Source organism: Panulirus ornatus, chromosome 1 (genome assembly GCF_036320965.1).
Source record: "Panulirus ornatus isolate Po-2019 chromosome 1, ASM3632096v1, whole genome shotgun sequence".
In the NCBI taxonomy this organism is placed as follows: domain Eukaryota; kingdom Metazoa; phylum Arthropoda; class Malacostraca; order Decapoda; family Palinuridae; genus Panulirus; species Panulirus ornatus.
Genome location: NC_092224.1, coordinates 100,066,538 through 100,072,537, shown reverse-complemented (window position 1 = coordinate 100,072,537; position 6,000 = coordinate 100,066,538). Strand labels below are relative to the sequence as shown.

The following is a 6,000-nucleotide window of genomic DNA, read 5'->3' as shown; positions in this document are numbered from 1 at the left end:
CTCAAATTGTTTGTAGGTATTACATTGTGAAACATTTGTATGCCTCTCTACTCCCACCACGCTAATATATTGGTCCCTGGCTTCATCCATTATCACAAACTGGTACGAAAGGACGCAGTGGTCAGTCACTGCTTGAGTTCCTTCTTATTTCCTTGTAGTGATGGTGGTAGTGTTGATGATGGTAGTGGTGATGGTGGTAGTCGTGATGGTGGTAGTGGTGATGGTAGTAGTCGTGATGGTGGTAGTGGTGATGGTAGTAGTCGTGATGGTGGTAGTGGTGATGGTGCTACGTAGTGGAGATGCCAGTTGTTCTGGTGACCTTGGTGACGGAGGTGTTGATGGTGTGGGCTCTGGTGACTGCCGCAGTGGTTTTTCGAAAGTGAGAAAAAAAGAAATAGCGAGAGGCAGCAACAGGAGCCATCGTTGCGAAAGGAAAAAATGCTGAAATATTGGATTGGAAAGATAATCCCTTTGGATTTTTGTTTTATTTTCTATATACACCTTTGTCTATACTCTCTGCCAGGAACTCTTCCATTCTTTTATTCATTGATGATTCGTAATGGAACGAACATTGCCAATTCTTTATTAGTATCAGTATTTTCATGCTTCATATATAGTTTATTTGCTTCGAAGAACAAATCATCATTGATCTGATAACCAGAATTGTAATGCACCAAGTAGAATACATTTCTTCGTTGCAAGATATAGAATTTCTTATTTATAACGTAATATAGAAAGTTTCTTATTATCTCTAGATATAAGATTTTCTTTTCCCTCCCCAAACATAATGATATAGCAGCACAAAAGAGGTTTTATAGTCATATACGTTTCTCTTGCCTCAATTCCATTACACCCACACGTCGTTAAGGCAAGTGATCACACACCTCACCCCCATAACAACTACTCTAGACACCAAGTACTATATAGATCCCAGCCTTTATATCCGCCCAATAGGGCTATTTGGATATCCTCCTGGGAGAAAAAAAAGATATCCAAGGAATAACATAATGGTATAACTTCCCCGGACACTAGATGCGAACTCCCCGTCTTACACGACTTGGGAAATGACCTCTAGCGAGGTATTATGAGCAGGGGATCCTAGTTCTTCCCCTCCTACATTAGCTCCCGAGAGATTATTAAAAAGGAAGACGACTTTCAGCGGCTGTCTCATTCAGATCCCGGGACAGGCTGGAGGGAGAGGGACATTTTTGATTCACTGGCCCAGCTTGGAGTAGGGTGGCAGTAATATGAAGCCTGAAGTCAACAGACTTAAGGACTGGCGTCTTCGCTTTTTTTTTCCTGGCTGATACGCGACGTATGTCGGAATGAAAATGAACCTGCCGGTGACTCATGAAGGTGCAGGAGGACAGGGGTCTTGAAGGGTGGGGTGCACGGTGTGTGGGTAGCAAGGAGTAGCAGCTCTCTCTCTCTCTCTCTCTCTCTCTCTCTCTCTCTCTCTCTCTCTCTCTCTCTCTCTCTCTCTCTTGATGACTTTAAGGTTTTGCCCTGATTTTCGAACGTCTTCTTCTTCTTCTTCTTCTTTCTTCTCATTCTTCCTCTTCTTCTCTTCTTCTTTCTTCTCTTTCTTCTTCTTCTTCTTCTTCTTTCTTCTTCTCTCTTCTCTTTCTTCTTCTTCTTTCTTCTCTTTCTTCTTCTTCTTCTTCTTCTTCTTCTTTCTGTTCCTTTTTTACTTTTTCTATTTTCTTCTTCTTCTTCTTCTTCTTCTTCTATTACTGTCTGCTATATTTTTCTTTTTCCTCTTTTTCTTTTCTACTTCTTCTTCATCCTCCTTTCTCTCTCACTCTCTTCCTTCTCCCTGGTCAAGGAATATTCTCATTAAGGCCTGTGTAATGCCTTGCCATGATTACTTTTAAAACTCGCTTAATGGAATTCTTGCCAAGCGAGATGGCACTAGCGCTGGTAAGGGGGATGGGAGGGGGTGTGTTCCACACTTCCTGTTGTGAGCGGGAAAAACTCTCTTTATAGCCTCATCCGCTAAACTGGGAATTACAGAACTACTAGCTCTGGGGTGGTTGTCTCTCACCCTCATTCCTTTATGACACACAGATTGAATGGAACTATCTTCTTCGTACTTACATACCCCGGCCATAATGAAACTACGCTGAGTTAAGTGAGATATTTGGGTAAATGGCGTCGATATCTTGATTTTCTTGTTTACCCAGGACAGTGGCAACACTGGACGTCCTGTAAGATATGATCATACCTAAGGCTTGACAGTGTACAGTAGCTGCGGGACAATGGGTTCAGTTGTACATATATATATATGCAAATCAGCTCTCTAATCGCTTGCTAAAGGCAATTTGCCTCCGTTCTTTCCGTAATTTCAGAGACTAAACTATACTTAAGGACAAAAATGTGAATGATATGTGACTCCTGTAGCAAAGATAATGACTCCTGTACACAAATACAGTCTCTCTCTCTCTCTCTCTCTCTCTCTCTCTCTCTCTCTCTCTCTCTCTCTCTCTCTCTCTTTGTTCTCCCTTTGCAGGAGGCGCCTCCGGGGCAAATTAAGGGAATGTTTTAAGATATTTAAAGGATTCAGCAAAGTTGGTATTGAGCATTTCTTTATGGTATCACAAACATTACCGACGACAATGTTTGGACGTAAGGCTTCGTGGTCAACCAGTTAATCTGGACTGAACGAAATGCTTCTTGACCGACGACATTATTGATGAGTGGAATTTGCTCCCCATTTTTTTTCAGAGCAACACCCTTAACGTCTTCAAGATTAAGCTTGATCATCACTTGTCATTCTCCGATATTGAATAATTCATTTAATCAGGCATCATCACGCAATGATATATGCAAGTTAATATTCGGTACAAATGATAACAAACTTTAACCTGAAGTAAGTTTTCTATACAAATCTTTTCAAAATGATGCGCGCTTACACAGGAATGTTATGGAATTCCATCAGCAACTGATCACTGGGTCCTCCCGAGGCTGTTTGTGATGGTAGATTTTACAGGAAACTCATAGATCAGTGGGGTACAGTAGAATGACCGATGCTTCTATGAGAAGAATACTGTAGCAAAATGTTCCATGTGATTAAGAAAGCGCAAATAATGTCAGTCATGGATCTGAAGCGAAATAATCATTAACGCTTTTCTTAAACCTATCTGTCGTACTGCTTTTAACCACCCCAATTGGCATATCATTAAATATATCAATAATCCTGTTGAAGAAAATTGTACTTCGAAGTAAACAGTTTTCCTCTGAGTTTCCAGCTATTGTTGCGACTAAAGTCAGGCCTATTCTTAAGAAGCTGTTTAGGTTAAGATTATTGAAGCCGTTGAAAACATTTTATATATGCATTAGATCTATTCTTGATTTCTCTTTTCTAAACTAGATAGCTTTATGTCGTTCAGCTCTCGCTATGAATACAAAAATTTTGTCCGCTGTTGTAAATGCTTATTTACACTGATTACTTGGCTTTACATCACCAGAGATTATTGCAACCAAGTGTTTCTTCCCATTTCCCTTTTGCAATACAACAGAATTCATTGTATAGCTTGCCTTTCCGTTTTTACAACCGATATGTAAAACTGTGCATATGTCGATACAGAATTTGTTTGCGAACCTGTGAGCCTTGTCTATTATTTTGTCCATGACTGCTTGAAGCTGCGGACGTTCAATATCTGTTGTAGATGTATTTCCCAACTTAGTATCGTCTGGGAATTTCTATATTGCAATACAGTAAATATATATAATAAAAAAGTAGACCGGTCCTAAAAATGATCCTTGTGAGATTGATCCTTGTGGTAAAGCACTTCGTTACTTCAAACATTCCGAGGTTGGATCTTTTACCACAATTGTTTGATTACGGCCAGTCTACAGATCTTATAAACAAAGTACAACCCCATCAATACCATGTGTCTTCTTGTTGTGAGCTAACAACCATAGATGTGGAACTTTATTGAGGCTTTTTGAAGATGTGAATACATGACATGATCTGCTTTACTTTCATCATATATGTTGATTATGTCATGGAAGATATCAAGCAGATCTGTCACATATGAGCGATAGTGTTGTAAACCCAGCTGAGAAGCTTTTACTTTGTGGTTTTCATGTAACTGGCTTACGTTCGATCTCATCCAAAATGATGGTTTCCATGCGTCTACCACCTACACATGTTAGGCTAAGTATACGATGATTTACTGGCGGTGATTTGGTATCTTTTTTTCTTTTTTAAATGGATGTTACATTAGCAAGCCTCTATTTCTCAGCAACTTTTCCCGTTCAAGAGACTGACTGATAAGAGCAATCGGGCGTTTAACGATCTGGTTTTTCGCCTCTTTCATTGTCTTCGTGTAAAATTGATTTTGGGCATTCCGTTTTATTGACTCTACTTCTGTTTAGTGTTGATGATATATCTCTGACTCTTTCGTCAGTATGTCACAAAACCTTTTCCTCTCTCAGCAATGGAACTGCTTTCGAGACATGAGTTGTGTCTTCATTTGTAAATATAAATGAAAAAATATATATACTTTGATATGTTTACCATTTTCCCGTTGCCTTTAACCAAGGTCGGTGTGTTGACCACATCGAACGGAGGACTGAGGTGAGGTCAGGTCATTTTACGTGTCACGAGGGAAGTCAGATCGAATCCCTTCCTCACCCCAGCAGACAGCGACGGTAGGGGTTCGAGTCATGAGGGCTTGTAACACAGTCTTAAAATAGCCTGTCACCAAATCATGCCACCAGTCTCGTACACAGATTGCTCAAAGAAAATTAGATGGACTTCATATGAATGTAAGGTCCATACTAAAAAAGTATCTGAGTTGCATTTTTTGGTAAAGTTTACCTAAACCCCAACGAAATTCAGACTGCAACGTCTGCTGCTGGTGAACGCTTGTGTGTTCAGATTAGCTCAGTATTTCACCAACTTTACACGAACTTCGTTTACAGATATTGTCTCTGTCATGTATACGACAGTTTACAATAAGCCATACAGGATAAAAACTCAATCATTCTTGAGAATTTGATCTTTCAGTAATTAACTGGCGAACTATATCAGGTGTGGAAAGTGAATCTGATAGACTTATCACATTTATCGAAGACAGTTTTCTGTGCCAAAGCTTCACCAGTTCGACGAGGGAAGCTAATATATTTGATTTAGTTCTTGCATCTTAGGAGTTCCTGGTTACTAATACCCGTATTGGTGAACATACAGGCACTAGAGTAAATATCAAAACCGACTTCCCTAAAGCCAGTATCATTATCCCTAACTTTAGAAGGCCGGATTCTGACGGGCTGCACGACGCATTACTCTCACCCTTGTTGGTTCATGCCCAGAGGAATTATGGGCCAGTTTCAAGCGTCAGTTTGTGCACAATCAATTCACATTCGTTCTCATGCCCGACAGAAACAATAAAATCAACATCAAGCTTGAATGGTACTCCTAAATATTTCTAGAGTTAGACGGCGCAGAAATAAACTCTACAAGCTTATGAAGTCAGACAATGACCCAAATATTACAACGCAATTTATAACACAATGAGAAGGTACATGAAAGGTCTTATTATACAAACCAAGAGAGAAAACGAAGTGAGTATTGCAAGAGATGGCAATAAAGATCCTAAAAGATTTTATAGATATATCAGTAACAAGAAACATCTCAGGAGTGGGCTAGGACCCTAAGTAAACTAGGATTTTTAACCCATTGTGGACGACCAAAACAACGCAACAACCCTGAACAAGCTTTTTAGTTTTGCTTTTAGACTAGAAAGGAACGACGACGAATTTTGAGAGTGATGAATAACACTCACACGATATAAGAACTTACCCCTACAGGTTAGAGAACCACCAACACAGATTGATCAGTTAGAGACTAATAAAATATTAGTTCCTGATCATTTCTATCCACGAGGAATTAAAGACGTCAGACACCAAATTGCCGGAAAGTTAACTCCTATTTTCAATGAATCTCTCCAAGACGGAATATTCCCGCAGGACTGGAGACTGACAGACGTCACTGCC

General features: G+C 39.8%; 1 long non-coding RNA gene across 1 annotated transcript in view; it reads right to left on the bottom strand.

The window, feature by feature from the left end:
* Positions 1–1,416: 1,416 nt before the first annotated feature.
* The window catches only part of LOC139752946 (uncharacterized), a 95,689-nt gene continuing 91,105 nt past the window's right edge, over positions 1,417–6,000 (bottom strand). Inside the window, exon 2 of the long non-coding RNA XR_011713625.1 lies at positions 1,417–2,205. This is a non-coding gene — a long non-coding RNA (uncharacterized lncRNA). The remainder of the gene's footprint in view (positions 2,206–6,000) is intronic.